This window comes from Papaver somniferum, chromosome 8 (assembly GCF_003573695.1).
Source record: "Papaver somniferum cultivar HN1 chromosome 8, ASM357369v1, whole genome shotgun sequence".
Classification (NCBI taxonomy): domain Eukaryota; kingdom Viridiplantae; phylum Streptophyta; class Magnoliopsida; order Ranunculales; family Papaveraceae; genus Papaver; species Papaver somniferum.
Window position 1 is genome coordinate 156,071,131 of NC_039365.1, and position 23,150 is coordinate 156,094,280.

The window sequence follows — 23,150 nt, forward strand, 5'->3', positions numbered from 1 at the left end:
CAGCTGGGGAAACGGGGCTCTGGGAACAAAGTGGGCTCAACAGGACCCTCATTGGTCTCTTTGGAGACTCTATCAGTCTCCTCATTTTCTGGCTCAGCAGGGTGAACTACAGCATGTTCACTATCAGGCATGGCGACCTTGTTGTCAACTTTCTTTCCACTCTTAGGGTTGTGACAGCATTCACATGATTGTACGATTTCTCTCCTTAGGGTTAGGATCAGTATGACTAGGGAACCTTCCATTCTCTCTCACTTATAAACTTAGCTATTTGTCCTACTTGAAGTTCTAACTTGGCAAGACTCTGGGAAGTATTCTTCAATTCCTTGCCTAGTTTCTTGTTGAAAGCTCATGTGGTTCTTTGATAGCATGTCATGGTTACTTACTAACATAGTGATAGCTTCCTCTAAGGTAGAGATCTTTTTCTCGGAAGTGTTCTGAAACTGGGTTTGACCTGAAGAGTTCTTAAAACCAAAACCTGGGGGAGGCTGAGAATTGCTAGACTGGCCTTGACTCTGGCCCTTAGACCAAGAGAAATTAGGATGGTTTCTCCAACCAGGGTTGTAGGTTTCTGAGTATGGGTCAAACTTCTGACGGTTCTCAAACCTAGATTGTTATAGACAGCATGGGCTTGTTCTTCACTAACCTGACCTTCCCAAAATGAATTATCGGGCTCTATTCCACAACTAGAGACTTGAGAGGCTCTATTAGGTTCAACAAGGGACCTATTTTTAGACTGACCCATTTCAAAGCTTCTAACCTTCTGGACAAAGCAGCAAACTTAGCATCTGACGCAAAACTCGTATCTACCATATTGGTGCTACTTCTATTGACCAAGAGTCTTTTAGGGGGTTCAACACAAGATTCCCACTGTTGGGATTTTTCAGCGATAGCTCCTAAGAAGGTAAAAGCATCATCAGCATTTTTACTAGTGAACTCACCAGCGCACATAGACTCAACCATGGCTTTGGTCGAATAGTCTAAACCATCATAAATAATCTGTACAAGTTTCATATTATCAAATCCATGGTGAGGACACTGAGATAGGAGATCATTGAATCGCTCTAAAAACCTATAAAGAGACTCTCCCTCTTGTTGCACACTAGCACTAATTTTCTGCCTAACAGCTGCAGTTTTATGCTTAGGGTAGAATTTCATATAGAAGGCAGCGATAAGTTCCTGCCATGTTTCTATGGATTCAGACGGTAGGTTGTTCAGCCAGGTCTTGGCTTTATCTCTCAAGGAAAAGGGAAACATTTAAGTTTCAAGACTTCATCAGTAAGGTCTTTATCTAATTGTCCCACAGATTTCCTCAAAGTCCCTAATATGAAAATAAGGGTTCTCATCATCTTTTCCTAAGAATATAGGGATCATCTGAAGAATACTAGGTTTTATCTCGAAATTAGCCGTAGTGGCTGGCAATTTAATGCATGAAGCTCGGTTGGTCCTAGTTGGGAACATGTAATCTTTCAAAGTTGCCATCGTTGGCACAACAGAGTACTAGGGGTACTTTCCTCACAAAGAGATAGTTCTCAAAACTGAAGTTTCCAAAAACAGGGCTCTCAAAGAAGAGTCTTCGAGCTCCCTGCTTAAATCAGAAGAACTACTAGGTTTTTCGCTAATCAATCGACCTAGAGTATCTCTTTTCCAAGCCCTATTAACCAAATCGGGCATACACTAAAAAGAATTCAAAAAGAAATAAAAAATCCTAACAGGAAGGTTCTAGCAATCACACAGCAGGCTGACTCGACTTTACCACATCAAACCTAAAGATTTCTAGCAAACAACAAGCATGATGGCTCCACTTAGATTGTTTCTAGACCAGCTTCTAATCCTTCGAAAGGGAATTCGTTACAATTTAAGCAAACCCTTCTGGAATCAATCCGAGTTAAAGTAAGTTGAATAGAGGCGAGGGAAGCTCAGTGGAGCTTTGATACCCAAAACCTCACCGATCCAATGCGGCGCAGTCACGCATTCAACTCGCAGAAACCGTCAAGAACTTCAAGGTGTGCTTAAAAGAGTAACCAATATTTTTCGAATGATTGTCTTGTTAAGCTCGATACCCTATAGGTCTCTTTCTAGTCCAAATTTTAGGTTTAGGTTCGCTTTAGGTTTCGTTTTCCTAAGGCGGGCAAGAAGGGAGCGGTGATGAAATCCGAACCCTTATCTTATATGGTCCAGTCCTTGCCCTTTATTAGGAATTTAAAAACAGTCCATATTCAAGTCCTAAGCATATATTCACCTTAAGGAGTCCAGTAACCCGCTTGCAGGAGATTCGCGGGTGTTTAGAATTTTACCTCCCGTACCAGATGGGCGAAGAACCGTTGAAGTCGACTCGGGCCACGACTCCTATGCCGTGTGCGAACCCGAGGGGCCGAGACGATATTGTAATCGTCGTCCTTCCCTGCAAACAGTGATATTTAACTACCCTTCCGTAGGGTTTAAAAATAAATAAAAATAAAGAGTCCAAATGTCCAAAGTTCACAGTCCAAAAATAAAGTGCAAAAACAAAAAATGAAAGCCTAAAAAAAAAACTAATAATAAAAAAAATCTCTCTTTTTTTTTTCTCTCTTTTACAAAATAAAGAAATCTTCTTCTTTCGCTCCTTTAGCTTTGCTTTTCACTCCCAAACTTTAAGTAAATCACCACAAGCTTTGGAAAAATTGACTTTCGCTCCAACTTCAAAAATCTGCAAGGAAACAAAAAATCCAAAAACGTAAAGAAGAACAAAATTAATAAATAAAAAAAAAATCTAAAAAAATGCTACCTAAACACAAATCCGCGTCGGCGGCGCCAAAAATTAATGGTATTTCAAAAGTGATTGTAGTAGTGGTAAAAACTGGGTCTTTTCAGACTTGTGAAGAAAACAATTTTTATAGATTTAAATTAAACAGGCAACTAAATAAAATAATTCAAAGTTTTGGAGAAAAATACCAAGACTAGGATTCCACCATTGACCAAATAAATAGTAAACTCTAAATAATATTCATGCAATTCTATCTTTAAAAATAATTCTAATATTTGCCTCAAATATATTCTTGAAGTAATAGTTGTAATCAAAGAGTATAAAACATCAAAAGTATTTAAAACCCAGCATGCTTCATCAAATTAATTCACAACTATTCAATAAGAACTAATATTTCAATTCAATCCCATGCAAATAATCAAATAATAATATTGCAAATAAATAGTAAAATTAGAATTATACCAATTAATGTGGAACAATGGCTTCCTCCGTCGCCTTGGCTAATGAGTTTAGCTCCTCATCCCAAAAACATAATCATAAGATGTATCCATGGCTTAATAATGTGTTTTTATTGATGAAAATGGTGTAAAAAGAAGTTTGCAACGCTGTATAAATGTTACAGCGTCACTGTTACAAAGTGGAAAAGGCTGAAAATAAACGATAAAAGCCTCCGCTGTTGTAAAACAACGACAGTTGGGTGTTGAAATTAAGACTGCTGAAGAACGACGGACTCTGCGAGTCTGTTCTTCGTGTTCTTCAGGTTCTTCAATGGCAGCAGCAGCAGCAGCACCAATTCTCTGTAACTTCTTTGTTTCGGCTCTCCTGGACTCCAAACTCTCTCCTAAGGGTTTCTAAACTTTTCTCTCTTCTTATGACTCGACCCAACCTTTTTATAACTCAACAGGGTCATCAAATCCCGATGAAATCTCCTCTTTTTCTTCTCTGAGGTTGAAACGATAATCAGTTCTGTTTTCTTTTTTCCACGTGCTGTTAGCTATATAATAGCTACCAAACTCTTATCAAGACTAGAACGGGACCAAGTAAAAGTCTAACTAGCGTGAAACTCTCCCTGAATCCTTTACCCATTCTCTGTACATATCGGGAAGATACGTATCTCTGTACCAACTCTGTTTATCCAGCCCGGATTATCCAGCCCATTTCGATTGATAAAAACACATGTACCAACTCTGTTTAGTCCATTAACATCCAGCCCAAACGAATTTGGTGATTGAATTTGTCCCAAAGGGCCCCAAAATTCCAACCCTGTTTTCCGTTCGTGAAGCATTTCATTTCCCGCCAAAATTTTCTTTTGAATTTGAGAAGATGACCTCCCCTTATCTGTGGCTGGTCTCCCTTTAGCAGCTGCCTGGATATATGTCACCCCTTAGTAATTAGGTTACCCCTTATCCAAAATCAAGGGTCCGTATAGCAAGTGTCCTCTGGGGCATTTTCCGCACTTTTTCGGGGTTCCTCCGGGGTATTTCTGGGTGTCTCCAACATACTTCTGGGGTGTTTCTGGTAGTTATCAACGGAGGTCCAAATGCCGCATTTTTAGCCAATTTCGCCACAAAGCCTTATTCTTCCAAAAACACCTACAAATACATAAAATAACCGAATAAGTACAATATCGAGTACTAACAATATATACAAATGAGCTATATTAAACACATAAATGCGTCTATCAATCATATATCACAAAAAACAACAAACCATTCATGAACACTAACCGAAAAGAGAAGAAATTTTGTTGTTCACTAACGTGTCTGAAAATGCAGGTAACATGTTCGATGAAATATCGCAGTGTATCTTGGTTAAGTATTTAACTGGCTTAGGATATAATGTCATTTAACCGGTTTAGAAGGGCATTTTAGTAATTAAAATAGATGGTCAAAGTTAATCTACGACCCTTTTGCATCAATCACATGTTCTACGACCCAGACCCTAATTAAGTATTGAAGATTGACCCTTTTATAAAATAACTCTAAGTTTTATATCATCTTATTGTTATTCGGGTCCGACTCTGGAGATATGTATATTCATAATTGATTGCAACTCTTTCACGACATGTGCCATATCCATACGTTCTTTGGGTGTTTCAATTGAACACATAATGACAAGTTTGAGAATCCCTGTCAAAGGGTCGCGTAACTTGGCCTTCGTCTCAGTATTAAATTGAATTTCGTTGATGTTTCCATTACCATCTTCAAGATGGACAGGAACAAGTAGTGTAGGATCAATAATTTCTATTACTCGGTCTGTAAGAAGACCCGATTTAGCAAAAGTATGCAGGTTTAAACCATCTGTGAACATGATATCGGTAGGCCTTCTTCCAGTAATCATCTCTAGTACCATGATTGTTGTAGTCTTAAATTTGCGGTAAATACGGATTCGTTGCTCGGACTTGAATAGATTTAAAAACAAAAATATATACAAAATTGTCACAGGATCAAGAGATACTAGGACTCAGGATTCCACCAATTCTTATACTCATGCGAATCAACTATTAATTCTAGACAATTATAGCTTATAATGATAACAAATATCGACTCTTTTCTTTGCCAAAACTAGATTTTGTAAAGTATTAGATGTAAATCATAAGCATGATGCATCAAGAGTTCCTAGACTAAGCATACATCATCAGATAAAATCACAAATAATCAAGAAAAATCATAAAACAACTCATAATAGTGCAAATAGTCATAAAGAATTAAATAGAATTACTCATGCATAAAGAATGGTTTCCTCCATCATCCCAGTAATGGGGTTTAGCTACTCATAATAATCATGATCTAAAAATAAATATTTGATGCTCAAAAAGTTGATTAAAAGAGTGAAAAGAATGAAAACAGTGATTCTACGACCCGCAGACGGCGTCCAGAAAAGAACGATAAAACACCACTGCTGTTGACGCTGCGAAAATAAGACTGCTGCTGACGCCTTCTTTTACCCCACGACCGCTAGTCTTTCCACTATTCAAAGAACGACTGTCTTTGCTGGTGTGTTCTTCGTGTTCTTCGAGCTTTGTTAATGGCAGCAGCAGCAACAGGTACAATTCCTGCAACTCCTCCTGCGCCTCTCTGCTGGCCTCCCAATCGACCCCTAACTCTTGATAATCTTCTCTCACTTCTCTCCACCTCTTATATACTTCACAGCTCAAAGAAATCTCGATCGAATCTCTATTTTTTCTTTCTTCCAAAGTCTCGGAAAATACTGCTCAAAGCTATTCGTACGCGTCTGTTAGCTATAAACTTTCCACCAAACTCTTATCAAGACTTGAACAGGACCTAGTACGTAACTATCCAGCGTAAAACTCTCACAAAATCTTTCATACAAATCCTTGAAACTGGACAGAACAATACGTATCCTGTTTGGACTTTGATCGCTTCTCCCAGCCATTCCAGCCCAAGTTGATCGATAAAATCACTTGCATACGGTTTGTTTAGTCTTAACAGTCCTAGCCCAATTGATTTCAGGGATTTAATCTCCCTCAAAACTGCCTAGAAATCCAACAGCAAGTTATCAGACGTGAACTTTAGTTTTCCCGCCAAATTCCTGAACTTTGAATGTGGTGTCCCCTTAACCAGACTGGGAGTCCCTTTAACATGTGCCTTGAAATGGGGTGCCCCTTAGTAATTAGGTTACCCCTTATCCAAAATCAAGGGTCCGTATAGCAAGTGTCCTCTGGGGCATTTTCCGCACTTTTTTCGGGGTTCCTCCGGGGTATTTCTGGGGTACTTCCGGTACACTTCTGGGTCGCTTCCGGCACTCTATCAATGGAGGTCCAAACGCCGCATTTTCAGCCAATTTCGCCGCAAATCCTTATTCTTCTAAAAACACCTACAAATAAATAAAATAACCAAATAAGTATAGAATCGAGCACTAACACTATATACAATTGAGATATATTAGACACATAAATGCGTCTATCAATGATCCCGTAACTGTATATGTCCCCATCAGTCGAGACATCGCTACCCATTCCATACTCTGCAAGCCAAGGACAAAATAATGTATTACATATTTGATGGTGCGCTGGAACGCTATAATATGTACAAGCTTACCAAATTGGGAGAAAATTTTCTACCTGGAGCAGCATAACCAACCGAGCCCCTTATCCCGACAGAAATACTGTTAGTATGGTGTTCCGCTTCAACATTGATGATGACTCCACCAAGAAACTTTGCCAATCTGAAATCACCAACATGACCGTTCATGTCATCATCAAGTAAAACATTGCTCGGCTTTAGATCACAATGAACTATTGGTGTCTGACAATGATGATGAAGATAATCTAATGCTGAAGCAACATCAGTGGCTACTTTTAGCCTCTCCGTAAAACTCAATGGTCTCCTGGCTGACCTTTGAAGCTGTTCGCTATTTTCTATCGGGTGCAACTAACTCTCAAGACTTCCATTTGGCATGTATTCGGAAACAAGAGCTTTGAATTCATTTCCTTTAATATCAATACTAGAACATGAAGTTAACATCTTCACGAGATTCCGATGCCGAATGCTTCGCATTGCTTCACATTCAGCCATGAAACTTTTCGAAGCCCCCCGTCTCCGGAGATCTAATACTTTCACTGCAACAATTGTAGTTGTCTCCTGGCTTAGTATTAATAAGCCTTTGTAAACATATCCATAACTTCCGACTCCCAATAAATTTTCCGGGGAGAATCCATCAGTTACTTTAAGAAGCTCTTTGTATGAGACCTTTAGAAATTTATCATCCACAGGTGTTTTTAAAGACGGAGAACGGATTGTTGTTTTTCTCTTCCAAAACCATATGAGAAAGATGCCCAGGAAAATAACAAATATAACGACTCCAAATATTATTAGAATAAGTCTGTTGAGCTGGAATTGCTTGCTTTGCTTTTTGGAACCAGGTCTCGGGCAACTCGGTAGTCGCAGTATGGGAATTCCTCCACAGAGCTTATCGTTTCCGTCGACTGAGAATGCACTGATATTCTTGAAAACCCCTAGTTTTGGTACTTCGCCTTCCAAGTCATTAGAAGACAAATCCAGATACACGAGGGAAACAAGAGACTGAAAATACTCAGGAATTTGACCAGACAAGTTATTGCCTGATAGGCCTAAGTATTCAATTCCCATTAAACTTTTCAAGGATGGTGGAATGGCCCCTTCGAATGAGTTTCCATCTAGAGAAAGATATCGTAAACCAAAGCAATTCTTCAAGGAACTTGGGATATTCCCAGATATTTTATTATTTGATAAGTCGAGGTTGACAATCTTTACCAAATTTCCGATTCCTGAAGGCAAATCACCAGTTAAGTGATTCCAAGATAAGTTCAGCAGATTTGACAGTGAGGAAAGACCAATGAGTTGTTTTGGTATGGTACCGGTAAGTTGATTTTGAGAAAGGTCCAAGTAACGCAGTTTAAGACAGTTGCCAAAATTTGACGGAACTCCACCTTGCAATCTATTTCCAGAAAGAACAATTTGTTCTAGCTGAGAGCTATTACAAATGTTTGATGGGATTTTTCCAGAGAATTGGTTACCCCAAATAGTTAAAGATATTAATTTGGGAAGTTTTCCTATGGAAACAGGAATACTTCCGGTTAACTGGTTATCTTCTATGCCTAATCCGTTTAGGCTCACAAGGTTCTCAATTGCAGGAGGAATTTCACCAAATATATTGTTTCCCCCCATATACAACTGTGTAAGCTTTGTCGAGAGGTTGGCTATGGAAGCTGGCAGCTGGCCGGTTAAATTATTCAGAGTTACAGAAAATACTTCTAGGTGACTGCAATTTGATAGTGAATTAAAAAAAGCTAAGGTCACCTCCAAAATAATTTCTTTCAAAATTTGTTGTAATGAGACCGTGCAGGGTACCCAGTTTAGGCACAGGTCCAGTAAACTGATTATCAACGACATCTAGGTCAGACAATTTGGAAAGATTGGATATCGTACAAGGAAGCACGCCGGAAAATCTATTTCCACCTATACCAAATTGTTCGAGTCTAGGGAAAGTAGTTCCAATATAGGGTGGAATGGATCCATGGAGTTTATTAGAAGTCACATAAAAAATAGTGATTGAAGAGATGTTAAAAAGTTGGGGTGGAATTGTTCCTGAAAAGTTATTTGCTGTGATACTAAAAAAAGATAATCTTGATAACTGGCCAAGCTCGGGTGGAATGTTACCTTGTAAATTGTTGTATCCTAGACGAATTTGAGTGAGAAACGAAAGGTTTGAAAGTGAAGTTGGGATGGTTCCTTCTAAGTAGTTCCCCCCCGAGTTGTAGTAATTGAAGCATAGACAGGGAACCAAGTTCGACATGAATTCCTCCTACCAAATCATTTCGTGTTAATACTAAATCCGTGAGACTTTTACAAGATGATAGGTTTCTAGGAATTTTCACCGTAAGTGAATTATTTGCCTGGAGAAGTCGAGATAAATGACTAATTTCTTCCGGAATTCCACCTGTGAAGTGATTATCATACAAGACGAAATGTTTTAAGAACGAAAGATTTCCTATATGTGGAGATATTGAACCTTCCAAACTCATGGATAGCAGATCCAAGCCTACGACCCTTGTTGGATGACGACGACCGCATATAATTCCTGTCCAATTGCTGCAGTGAGACGATTCATTCCACGAACTTAGTGCTCCCGATGGATCATTTATATTCTCTCTAAAAGCAAGTAAAACTAACCGATCAGTTTCGGCTATGAGATACGGTGACGTAGGTAGGAAATTCAAGGAGGATAAAAGAAGGGTGACAGAAACGATAAATATGAAGCTCCTCTTATGAAATTCCATTGATGCACCTGATTTGTGATGAAAAGCTTAAAACACACCGGTTGGATGATATGTCAATAAACTTAAGGTTCATCAAAAATATGTTAGAATACTCTTATTCATCTCCAAAAGCAGGTATTCATCATAAGATACAAAAATAAATATACAAAAGAAGTCCTTGCCATAATTAAGTGGGGTAAAAAGTATTGCACGAGGTCTATTCTGATTAGGAAAAATAACAGAAACAATTATCTAGAACAAAGGAAATTCGAAGAGAAAAAAAAACATACTAGAAATCTTATTGCTGATTGGATTGATCGATCTTTATATATATATATATATATACTTTTTAAGACGACCCACAATTCTCTCTGCTGCCTATTTTTTCTTCCTTATAGTGGAGCACTATCTTACCAATCCACCGACAAAGTATTAACTAGAGAGTAACTCATACGCTCCGGGTTGCGCGGTCTATTTTGACCACCGGATTCCTTCTAGGAAAGCTACATGTAACGTTATGTTTCAAGCAGAAGGCATCCGATTATGTGCAAGTGCCATCTGTGTAAGAACATACTACTGTCCAGCCAACAGTTCAGCCTGAGTGGAAGAACCATCCTACTGCCCATCTTTGTTTTTGCGCTACTTGCAATCAGATCCCTGTAGACTTGAAGAAATTTTTTAGACTTTCTCGATATCCACTGTCTGTGACCCATGGTTTTCATTATATCAGAATCATGCATCATTACAGCTGCGGCAAAGCCTCTGTGTCCGCCGAGTTCAAGCTTGAGGAAGAGTGTAGGTAATAATGTAAAAGATGAGTAGAATTGGACATCGCAAGTTATATTCAACTCCTTCGGATATAAAAAATTGACACTTTTGCTTTTCAATTTTTAGACGAAGATATTAACTGCAATGGTTCCTAAAAAGTTATTTTCTTTTCAATTGATTTCATCCTTCCAAGGATATTAACTGCAATATCGTCTTTAGAGAATTGACGATTTTGGTATTAGCTTCTGATCTACAGCTTCAAAATCATGGTTTGTCAACAATTTTCAGCTTGAATAACAGCAGGGTTGTTTTACGATGATGAGGTAAATGCATTTTAACGTAAACTTTGATGGCACTTGTTAAAAACACCTTCGTCAGTCAGGTATTCTTACCAACTGCAAAGGTTGGACAGGCTGAGAGGGCCTCCTCTATCTGTCATCCAACTCATGATTCATGAATTAGGAGCAGGTCAAGATCGGGTTTCTGTCGCAGTTTTTAGAAATTACTATCAGTCATTACGTGTTGGTGTTGCCTCTTCGCTGTGTAGACTCTATATCTGTGCGGCAAGACACGCAGAGATGAAGCCTTTAAATGAAGATATAACGCAAAGGAACTTGTACAGGCTAAAACCTTTCTCAAACCCTATTCGTTTGTTTGTTTTTGTTTACTTCTTTTTGGTGTTTGGAAACTGGAATTTTCCTTCCAGCAGTGGTTATAGTACTGGCTCAAAGACTAAACCAGTCCAGAGAAAAGGGTTGTTTGCCAGCAACACCTCCTTTTACCTGCAACAATACAATGGCATAAATGGAGCTAATGGATGTGCAGGATGTTGGTTAAACTTCAACATAGAAGTCACTAACAAGATGGTTAGGATAAGATTAGGAAATTGATGTAATCCTAAGGGAATTAGAAGTCATCTAGTTCTAAGAAAAGAAAAGACATGTAATAAGGTAATAGGACTAGGAAAAGGAATTCATAGTTCTATATATATATGATCACCAAAGTTGTGGTTGATCATATGAGCAAGATTAGAGCTTGTGTTTAGTTTTGAGAGATTTTCTAAACATCAATAAAGAGAGTTGTCTTTATATAAGCTAAGTTTCATCTTGCAGTTGCCATTAATTGGTATCAGAGCTTGTTTCTGGGCCATGGAAAACGAAACCACCATTGTGGGTGCAAAACAGTTCACGCCACCATCAATACAAGTTCCAATCCTCAACGCCACAAACTACACAGTATGGGCCATGAGAATGAAGGTACTGATGAAAATCTACAAAGTTTGGGAAACAATTGATCCTGGTACATTGGACCCAGACAAAAACAATATTGCCATTGGATTACTCTTTCAAGCAATACCAGAATGTCTTGTTCTACAAGTTGGTGAACAAGAAACTTCAAAGAAAATTTGGGATGCAATAAAGGCACGTAATCTAGGAGCTGATCGAGTTAAAGAAGCCCGTCTGCAAACCTTAATGTCTGAATTTGAAAGAGTGAAGATGAAAGACACTGATATTATTGATAGCTTTGCAGGAAAGCTATCAGAGATAGCCTCAAAAGCTGCGTCACTTGGACAATCCATTGATGAAGATAAACTGGTAAAGAAGTTTCTCAATAGTTTACCAAGATCCAAGTATATTCATATCATAGCTTCTCTCGAACAAGTCTTAAATTTAAAGAAGACTAGCTATGAAGATATAATTAGAAGATTGAAAGCATATGAAGAAAGAATCCTTGATGAAGAAAACAATGGAGAAACTCAAAGAAAACTCTTGTACACAAACTCTTATCAACAAAACTCTGCGACAAGAGGAAGAGGTCGTGGAAGAGGTGGTAGAGGAAACAGAGGCCGAGGAAGGGGAGGAAGGTTTAACTCACAAGATAGAACAACAAGTCAGAATGATCAAAACCAAGGGATAGAAAAGAAGGATAGATCAAACATTATTTGTTACAGATGTGATAAACCAGGACACTTCTCTGTATGCCCTGAAAGAATACAAAAGATGGAAGAAACAAACAAGATGAAACAAGGGAAGCATATACAACTCTTTTCATGCACGAAGTTGTATTCTTAAACGAAGGGAAACTAATACCAAAGAACTACGAATCAAAGGATGGAGAAGAAGGAATCTGGTATTTAGATAATGGAGCCAGCAATCACATGACTGGTAAGAGACACTACTTTTCTGAACTCAATGAGAAAATCAAAGGACAAGTGAAGTTTGGGGATGGATCTTCTGTAGAAATTGAAGGGAAAGGATCAATTCTATTTCAGGGCAAGACCGGAGAACAGAAGCTTGTCACAAACATCTACTTCATCCCAAACTTACAAAGCAACATTCTAAGTTTAGGACAAGCTACAGAAGTTGGATGTGATGTTAGAATGCGACAATATTATCTAACAGTTCATGACCCAAGTGGAAGACTTTTAGTTAGAGTCTCACGCTCACATAATAGACTCTACAAGATAAGTCTCATGATTGGAAGGCCATTGTGTCTGAATATGAGACTGGAAGATCAAACATGGAAGTGGCACGCAAGGTTAGGACACATAAGTTTCAGAACCTTAAAGGCAATGTCTCAGAACAAGATGGTTCAAGGACTACCACAAATAAATGATGAAGCAAAAATCTGTGAGTCATGTTTAGTTGGGAAACAAACTCGTCAAGGTTTCCCAAAAGCAACAACATTCAGAGCCTCAAAATCATTAGAGCTTCTTCATGTTGATTTATATGGTCCTATTACACCACAAACCCTTGCAAATAACAAATACATATTTGTTATTATAGATGACTTCTCAAGATATATGTGGTCTATTCTTATGAAAGAAAAGAGTGAAGCATTTGACAGATTCAAAGCTTTCAGAAATCTGATAGAAAAAGAGTTAAAAGAGGAGGTCAAAATTCTTAGAACTGATAGAGGAGGAGAGTTCACTTCCTTAGAGTTCAACAAGTTCTGTGAGTCAAATGGAATCAAAAGGCAACTCACAACACCATATACACCACAACAAAACGGAGTGGTGGAGAGGAGAAACATGACTCTAATGGAGATGACAAGAAGTTCTTTAAAGGCTATGCAGGTACCTAATTATCTATGGGGAGAAGCTGTACGACACTCCACATACCTAATAAACAGGATACCTACGAAAGCTCTGAAAGACATGACTCCATATGAAAGCTTGCGAAAGAGAAAACCAAACATAGACCATTTAAGAGTGTTTGGTTGCAAAGCATACGCAAAATTTGATTCTGCAACTCTTAAGAAACTGGATGATCGATCTCAGACTCTTGTGAATCTAGGAATTGAGCCTCGATCCAAAGCTTACAGATTATTCAATCCAACAACGAAAAGAGTGATAGTGAGTCGAGATGTGGTATTCGATGAAAAAGCAAACTAGAACTGGAAAGAAACTAATGATGGACCAAGTAGGGATCCAGGAATGTTTCACATGAGATGGGGTCAAGTAATTGATGAAGGCGAAGGACCCATAATCATCAATACCAATGGAAACAATGATGTTAATCAAGAAGAAGAAGAGAATAATGAAACCACTGAGAATAACGAAGAAGTAGAATAAGAAGAAGAAGAAGAGATCGATGAAATAACTCAACCCATTCCACTGCGAAAATCAACAAGACAGATACAAAAGCCACAGTATCTAGAGGATTATTGATAGACGCACTTACGTGTCTAATATGTCTCTATTGTATGTATTGTTAGTGCTCAATTTTGTATTTATTGTGTTCTTTTATGTCTTTGTAGGAATTTTTAGAGAAATAAGCCCTTGCGGCGAAATAGGCTCAAAAAGCAGTGTTTTACACCCCGGAGAAATTTATCGTAGGCACCCCAGAAATGCACCGGAAGCATCCCAGAAATGTCCCGGAGGAACCCATAAAAATTACTATGTCCACCCAAAAATTACTATTTCCACCCAATTGCTATTCACACCCAAGCTCTGGTTAAGGGGCATCCATCTTCTCTTTAAATTCAAAAACAGCTTTTTGGCGGGAAAAATATATTCAAAACTGGCAGATTTGTGATCGAGAAAATGAAGGTGTTTTAGTGCGATTCAATCGCTGAAATTTGGTGGGAAGTTGTGATATGGGATAGGGAACACATTGTGGGCATCGAATTCGATCGGAATTGGCTGTAAATCCTGGTTTGAGTCACGAGCTCAAAACAGAGCAACGTGTCCTGTAACACGAGTTTGATTGTGTGTTTGCCATGCATGGAGTGTTTTGGAGGAGTTCGATGACTTCAGAGGCGTGGGGAAGGTTAACTAGAGCGTGCAGGATCAAAGTTTACGTGTGTAGAAGCCAAAAATGGAAATTATTCTTAAATATGGGCAGCGAGCAATGACGGGATTAATGGGAGATTATACGGTGTTATGGTCGGATATTTTTGTTCTAAAACACTATAAATACAAGGCTAAAGAGTTTAGAAGAGTTGGAGAGTCTTTGGGAGAGTTTAGGAGGCGAGAAGAATCGAAAGAAAGTCACGCAGGAGAAAAGCTTGCTGCTGGTGCAAGGAAGAACACGAAGAACATAATACCCTCAGGGACAGTCGTTGATTAGTGTTGCTTAATTGCGACAATACTCAATTCCTTTCCCGGACTTCGGCAACAACAGCACCTCTGTTGTATCGTTTTTTTTGAACGCTCTATATGTGTCGCAAACACTGTTGTAAACCGTTTTTCTCCATTTTCTCTTGATTGTAAACAACTTTTGAGTATCAATGAATCAATTTGAGAGGTTTTTCATCATGAGTAGCTAAACCCAATCCCAGGGGTGACGGAGGAAGCCATTCTTCCAAAAGTTATGTGGTAAAATTTATTTAAATTTATTTATGCAACTCTTTTATGATTAATTGCACCGAATAAAAATGGAGTAAATGATTTTTATTAATCAATTATGTTTTCTCTTGATGGAGTATGCTTAGTAAATTGCTTTTGATACTTCATGCTCGCGATTAACAGTGGATGTTTTCAAAATCTAATTTAGGCAATGATTAGAATCACAATTTCCTTTGATTGGAGTTATATTGTCTAGAATTGCATGATAAGAATTGTTATTGAATCACATAAATTTTGGTGAATGGTGGAACCCTGATCCCCGGTAAAAATTCTCTCCCATATTTTGTTAATATTGTGCATATAAAATTATTTATTTATTTTTATTAAGTATAAAAAAAATTATCCTTCACAAACCGAGAGTTTGAACCTTCACTATCTACAACCACGAAAAATCTCTAATCAATTATGTTCTTCAAGCTGCAGAAGAATCTGAGATTATGCTACTTTCTGTTAATGATGAACCAAGGAATTTTCAGGAAGCAAAGGTCTCGACTAAATGGACACAAGCATGTAGAGAAGAAATTATCTCAATCAACAGAAACAAGACTTGGTTTCTAGTTGATAATCCAGGTGGGGTAAAAGTGATTGGTCTTAAGTGGATTTTCAAAATAAAACGGAATGCTGATGGTACTGTCAACAAATATAAGGCAAGAATTGTAGCTAAGGGATACGTTCAAGAATCATGCATAGACTTTGATGAAGTTTTCGCACCAGTTTCTAGACTAGAGACAATTCATATCTTAATAGCAGAAGAAGCATCAAACTCATGGGAAATTCACCACTTAGACGTTAAGACATCATTCTTACATGGTGAATTGCGAGAAGATGTGTATGTTGAACAACCAGAAGGTTTTGAAGTAAAAGGACAAGAGCATAAGGTTTATAAGTTATCAAAATCTCTATATGGTCTAAGACAAGCTCCTCGAGCCTGGAATACAAAGTTAGATCAAATCTTAAGAGAAATCAGATTTGTTAAGTGCTCTAAAGAAACATCAGTATACAGAAGAGAAGAAAAGGGAACGCTTCTTGTGATTGCAGTCTATGTAGATGATCTATTTTTGACTGGCAACTCCCTTAAGGTGATCAATGAGTTCAAGAGAGAAATGTCATCAAAGTTTGAGATGTCAGACCTCGGAAAACTCACTTATTACCTTGGCATAGAAGTCCATCAAGGAGTAGATGGGATTCAGATTAAACAAGAAGCTTATGCAAGGAGAATTCTGAAAGAAGTAGGACGTGAAACTTGTAATCCAACTAAGATACCAATGGAGTTTGGACTTAAAGTTTCAAAGGCACAAGAAGAAGCTGAGATTGATCCAACGAGTTATAGAAGAAATGTTGGATGCCTTAGATACTTGTTACACACAAGACCAGACTTGGCTCTCTCTGTGGGAGTAGAAAGCCGTTATATGCAGAGTCCACGCAAGTCTCATGGTGATGCAATAAAGCAGATATTGAGATATCTAAGAGGAACAATCAGCTATGGATTGAAGTATGGGCGAGAAGGATTAAAAGGAATTGTTGGTTATAGTGACAACAGTCATAATATTGACCAAGATGATGGAAAAGGTACAACTGGTCATATATTTTATCTAGGAGAAGCACCTATTACATGGTGTTCACAGAAGCAAGACATTGTTGCCCTCTCATCCTGTGAAGCTGAGTTTATGGATGCAACAGAAGCAGGTAAACAATCAATATGGCTTCAAGAACTGTTGGGTGAAATCAAAGGAAGAGAACCTGAAAAAGTTCTCATCAAGATTGATAATAAGTCTGCAATTGCACTCACTAAAAATCCAGTGTTTCATGGAAAGACAAAACACATTCACAAAAGGTATTATTTCATACGAGAATGTATCGAGAAGAAGATCATCAACGTTGAACACATACCAGGAACTGAGCAGAAAGCAGATATATTGACAAAGGCATTAGCTCGGATCAAGTTTGAAGAAATGAGACAATTGATTGGAGTACAAGATATGTCACGGGTAAGGTTGAAGCTTAACGGGGAGAATGTTGGTTAAACTTCAACATAGAAGTCACTAACAAGCTGGTTAGGACAAGATTAGGAAATTGATGTAATCCTAAGGGAATTAGAAGTCATCTAGTTCTAAGAAAAGGAAAGACATGTAATAAGGTAATAGGACTAGGAAAAGGAATTCATAGTTCTATATATATATGATCACCAAAGTTGTAGTTGATCATATGAGCAAGATTAGAGCTTGTGTTTAGTTTTGAGAGATTTTCTAAACATCAATAAAAAGAGTTGTCTTTATATAAGCTAAGTTTCATCTTGCAGTTTTCATTAATTGGTATCAGAGCTTGTCTACACCGAGCCATGGGAGACGAGAGCACCATCATACGTACAAGATTTTTCACAAGCACAGTTGAAGCTTAAGGGGGAGAATGTTGGATTAACTTCAACATAGAAGTCACTAACAAGTTGGTTAGGACAAGATTAGGAAATTGATGTAATCCTAAGAGAATTAGAAGTCATCTAGTTCTAAGAAAAGGAAAGACATGTAATAAGGTAATAGGACTAGGAAAAGGAATTCATAGTTCTGTATATATATATGATCACCAAAGTTGTGGCTGATCATATGAGCAAGATTAGAGCTTGTGTTTAGTTTTGAGAGATTTTCTAAACATCAATAAAGAGAGTTGTCTTTATATAAGCTAAGTTTCATCTTGCAGTTGCCATTACAGAAATCTGCATTGAGTCGATAACAAGGAGGACAAGAGCTTGCAGGTTCAATATTACAAGGCGGAAAAACAAATATGAACAGTACCCAAAAATGAAAATGATACTAAAACAAATTATTCCAGAAAACCTTCTATGCGCATTATGCCAACCATTTGGATGATCTTTGGCCGCAGTAACATCAACAAAAGCATAATCGAATGACATATTAGACGATTCCGGAGGCTTTTCACTTAAAGCCCGTTTGCATATCTCGTGCGTGATGTGCTTTATGTATTCTTCGCCGATGAATTTTTGTTATCCACTAGTATTATGATTGATGACCCAGGTATGATTATGAAAGGATATATTGGTAAGATTAGCAGCCAAAACAGAAGCTAACCACCGAGCAAACAGACATGGATAAAAAAGCCAGAAGACTAGCAGGAAAGAACAAACCCAAGCACAAAGAAAAAACAAAAAATTTGATTTTGAAGTTTTATTGAATGTTATATATTGAACTCTGATCTTTGAAAATACATAGTACACTTGGATTTATTGTGCATCCGAAGTTCCGAAATGGAAAACAACTACAAGGTAGTCTTCAAGTACAAGTTTTATCTCATCTTATTGATTGCCTATTCGGATCCGACTCTGGAGAGATGTATATTCTTAATTGATTGCAGTTCTTTCGCGACATGCGCCATATCCATCCGTTCTTTGGGAGTTACAATTGAACACATAATGCCAAGGTTGATAATCCCTGTCAAAGCGTCGCGTAACTTGGCCGTAGTCTCAGTATTAACTTGAATTTCGTTTATGTTTCCATCACCATCTTCAAGACGAACAGGAACAAGTAGTGTAGGATCGATAATTTCCATTACTCGGTCTGTAAGAAGAGCAGTCTTAGCAGAAGTATGCAGGTTTAAGCCATCCGTGAACATGATATCTGTAGACCTCCTTCCAGTAATCATCTCTAGTACCAAGATCCCGTAACTGTATATGTCTCCACTGGTCGAGACATCGCTACCCATTCCATACTCTGCATATGCCAATAAGAAAATAAAGTATTACACATTTGACAAAATGTTGGAACCCTATACTATGCACAAGCTTGCCTAAATGGGAGATTTTTTTCTTTTACCTGGAGCAGCATAACCAATCGAGCCCCTTATCCCGACTGAAGTACTGTTTGTATGGTGTTTCGTTTCAACATTAATGATGACTTTGCCAAGAAACTTTGCCAATCCGAAATCGCCAACATGACCGTTCATGTCATCATCAAGTAAAACATTGCTTGGCTTTAGATCACAATGAACTATTGGTGTCTGACAATGATGATGAATTCATTTCCTTTAAAATCAATACTAGAACATGAAGTCAACGTCTTCACGAGATTTCGATGCCGAATGCTTCGCATTGCTTCACATTCAGCCATGAAACTTTTCGAAGCTCCCCGTCTCTGGAGATCTAGTACTTTCACTGCAACAATTGTAGTTCTCTCCTGGCTTAGTATTAATAAGCCTTTGTAAACAGATCCGTAACTTCCAACTCCTACTAAATTTTCAGAGGAGAATCCATCAGTTGCTTTAAGAAGGTCTTTGTATGAGACCTTTAGAAATTTATCATCCACGGGAGTTCTTAAAGACGAAGAGTTGATTGCTTTTTTTCTCCTCCAGAACCATATGACAAAGGAACCCAGGAAAATAACAAATATAACAACTCCTATTATTATTAGGAGTCTCTTGAGATGGAGTTGCTTGCTTTGCTTTTTGGAACCAGGTCTCGGGCAACTCGGTAGCCGCAGTATGGGAATTCCTCCACAGAGCTTATCGTTTCGGTCGACTGAGAATGCACTGATATTCTTAAAAACACCTAGCTTTGGTACTTCGCCTTCCAAGTCATTTGAAGACAAATTCAGATAGACGATGGAAACAAAAGACTGAAAATATTCTGGAATTTGACCAGACAAGTTAATGCCTGAGAGGCCCAAGTACTGAATTCCCGTTAAACTTTGTAAGGATGGAGGAATGACCCCTTCGAGTAAGTTGTCATCTAGTTAAAGAATTTGTAAACCAAGGCAATTCTTGATAGAACTTGGAATATTCCCAGATATTTTATTATTTGATAAGTCGAGGTAGACAATCTTTACCAAGTTACCGATCTCTGAAGACAGTTCACCAGTTAAGTGATTTGAAGATAAGACCATAGCTGACAGGGAAGAAAGACCAATGAGTTGTTTTGGTATAGTACCGGTAAGTTGATTTTCAGAAAGGTCCAATCCTAGCAGTTTACGGCAGTTTCACGAAATTCCACCTTGCAATCTATTTTTACCAAAATTAATTTAAAAATATTAATTTGGGAAGTTTTCCTATGGAAACAGGAATACTTCCAGTTAACTGGTTATTTTCCATGCCTAATCCGTTTAGGTTTACAAGGTTCTCAATTCCAGGAGGAATTTCACCAAATATATTATTTCTCCCCAGGTACAACATGGTAAGCTTTGTCGAGAGGTTTGCTATGGAAGCTGGCAGCTGGCCTGATAAACTATTGTAAGATACAGAAAATATTTCTAACTGACTGCAATTTGATAATGAATTAAAAAAGCTAAGGTCATCTACTTCAACACCTCCAAGATGATTATCTTCAAAATTTGCTTTGATGAGACCGTGCAAGGTACCCAGTTTAGGTACAGGTCCAGTAAACTGATTTTGACCGACATCAAACACAGACAATTTGGAAAGATTAGATATCGTATAAGGTAACACACCGGAAAATCTATTTCCACCTATACCAAATTCTTCGAGTCTAGGGAAAGTATTTCCGATATAGGGTGGAATGGATCCATGGAGTTTATTAGAAGTCACATAAAATTCAGTGATCGAAGAGATGTTAAAAATTTGGGGTGGAATGGTTCCTGAAAAGTTATTTGCTGTGATACTAAAAAAAAGATAATCTTGATAACTGGCCAAGCTCGGATGGAATGTTACCTTGTAAATTGTTGTATCCCATACCCAATTGAGTGAGAAAGGAAAGGTTTGAAAGTGAAACCGGGATGGTTCCTTCGAAGTTGTTCACTCCGAGGTATAACGTTTCAAGCATAGATAAGGAACCAAGCTCGACAGGAATTCCTCCTACCATATCATTCTGTGTTAATGCTAAAATCTGGAGACTTTTACAACAGGATAGGTTCCTAGGAATTTCTCCTGTAAGTGTATTATTTGTCAACCAAAGAACTTGAAGTCGAGATAGATAACCAATTTCTTGCGGAATTCCTCCTGTGAAGTGATTATCATACAAGTTGAAATATTTTAAGAAAGAAAGATTTCCTATATATGGTGATATTGGACCTTCCAAACTCATGGATTCTAGATCCAAGCCTACGACCCTGCTTGGATGCCGGCGACTGCATGTAATTCCTGTCCAATTGCTGCAGTGAGACGATTCATTCCACGAAGTTAGTGCTTCCATAGGATCTTTTATATTTTTCTTTTAAAGGCAAGTAAAGCTAATCGATCAGTTTCGGCTATGAGATATTGTGATGTAGGTAGATAATTCATGGAGAATGAAAGAAGGGTGACAGAAATGATAAATATGAAGCTCCTCTTATTAAACTTCATTTTTGCGCTTAATATTTGATGAAAAGCTTATGACACACAAGGTGGATGATATATCTCAGGCTCATCGAGTGTTCATATATATATATATATATATATAATCATACAATGTAGAATGTAGAGATGATCACATCCACAAAATTTCCGGTATACAAACAGACGTTGTCCTAGAGAGAGACACTAGATTAGAGTCGAGCAAGATTACTGGACGAAAATGCATGGAAAATAAAATTGAGACAAAAGAGAACAAGATGTCATGAGCGTTTTCTACACGAATTATCCTCTGTCACCCGTGCAACTAGATAAGAGTCAAGCAAGACCTGTGAAGAAGCAAAAACTCAAAAGCAGAAGCAAACCACAGAAATAAAGCGATTCAAGATTTGGACGGGACAGTGGATTCCCATCGTCTTCCTCACTGAATACGGCATGGGATGGATCCATCAATTCTTTGGAATAAAAATTCCTCCATGGCTCCAGCAACTGTTTACCTTGTAGTCCCGTGTTCGTGCCGTCTAAACTTTGTTGGAATATTTTCAACGCCGCTAACCAAAGGGGGGTCCTGGTTTTTTGAACTGAAGGTTTTATTTGGCCGATAAAAGCCTGTTCGAAAATTTCGAATCCAAAAGACACCATTGATGTCTGTTGATGAAGGAACCTGACGTTTCGTGAATAGAAACCTGTTGGCGAATAAAAAACTTATTCCCAACAGGTGCAAAACCCTTTATAAATAGCTTCTCCCAGTTTCGTTTAACACATAAGAAAAATCAATCTGTTTTCTCTGTTTCAAAAAGCATCATCAGAAATCAGAAATCTCTTTGTGTGTTCTTGATTGAATCAAGGGGTACAAACCTTGAATTCAGTTTTCGTTGCAGGGCTTTCATTGTATCCTGAAGGCAATATTTCGCATACCTGTTGTAATCGCCAATTGTTATTGGGAGGGTAGAAATATTTGTCTAAAAGAAATTTATACAAGCCTTGAAAGTTTTGGAGTGCAACACTTTCTTTTCTGTGTCATTCATCCTTTGTGAAACCCATTTTTTTCCAACAAACTTTACTAGAATCTGAATTACCTTCCGTAATGTTATGCTTACAAGATAGGATGCGAGTGCTAGCGGTGACTTCTGTAGTCAAACCTATGGACCTTGCTGGTTTTCTATACAGTACACGTAATCTGGGTATACTCATGAGATTGTCTAAAGTCCTAGGACGTCTTCTCCACTTTTATGTTTTTTTGACGGATAAAAGTTAAAATTTTATTAAAATGAAAAACAGAAGGTACAAAAGAAGAGGCACACTGGGTTAGGGCTGCACAAGAACCGGTCTACACGACCTGAACCGGAGTAGAACCGGAAAAACCGGACTTGTACCGAACCGGAACCGGCTTGACCGGTACAGACACCGGTTCTGAAATTTGAGAACCGGACTAGACCGGTACAGACACCGGTTCTTGGGGAGAACCGTACTTGAACCGGACCATTTGTACCGGCTGTTATTAGCCGTTGAGATCTATCTAGGTTTTTAATCCTAGCCGTTGAGATCTATATAGGATGTCGAGAACAAAAGAAAATGAAGAAGCATTCTTCAGTTCTTTCTTCTTCGTCTCTTCTTCTCACTCAGCGGCAGCATCAGTTTCTCGATTCTCTTAGGGTTTGAATCGAGATTGAATATCAGTAATATCAGTGGATCACCATCTCTATCAGGATTCAGGTCAGTATTCTTCTCCTTAGGCTTTG

General features: G+C 38.1%; 2 pseudogenes; both read right to left on the reverse strand.

Annotated features, from left to right (window-relative positions):
- Positions 1–6,522: 6,522 nt before the first annotated feature.
- On the reverse strand, positions 6,523–8,509 carry LOC113303637 (annotated as a pseudogene).
- Positions 8,510–18,272: 9,763 nt separating this feature from the next.
- Positions 18,273–21,271, reverse strand: LOC113306278 (annotated as a pseudogene).
- Between the last annotated feature and the right edge of the window lie 1,879 nt (positions 21,272–23,150).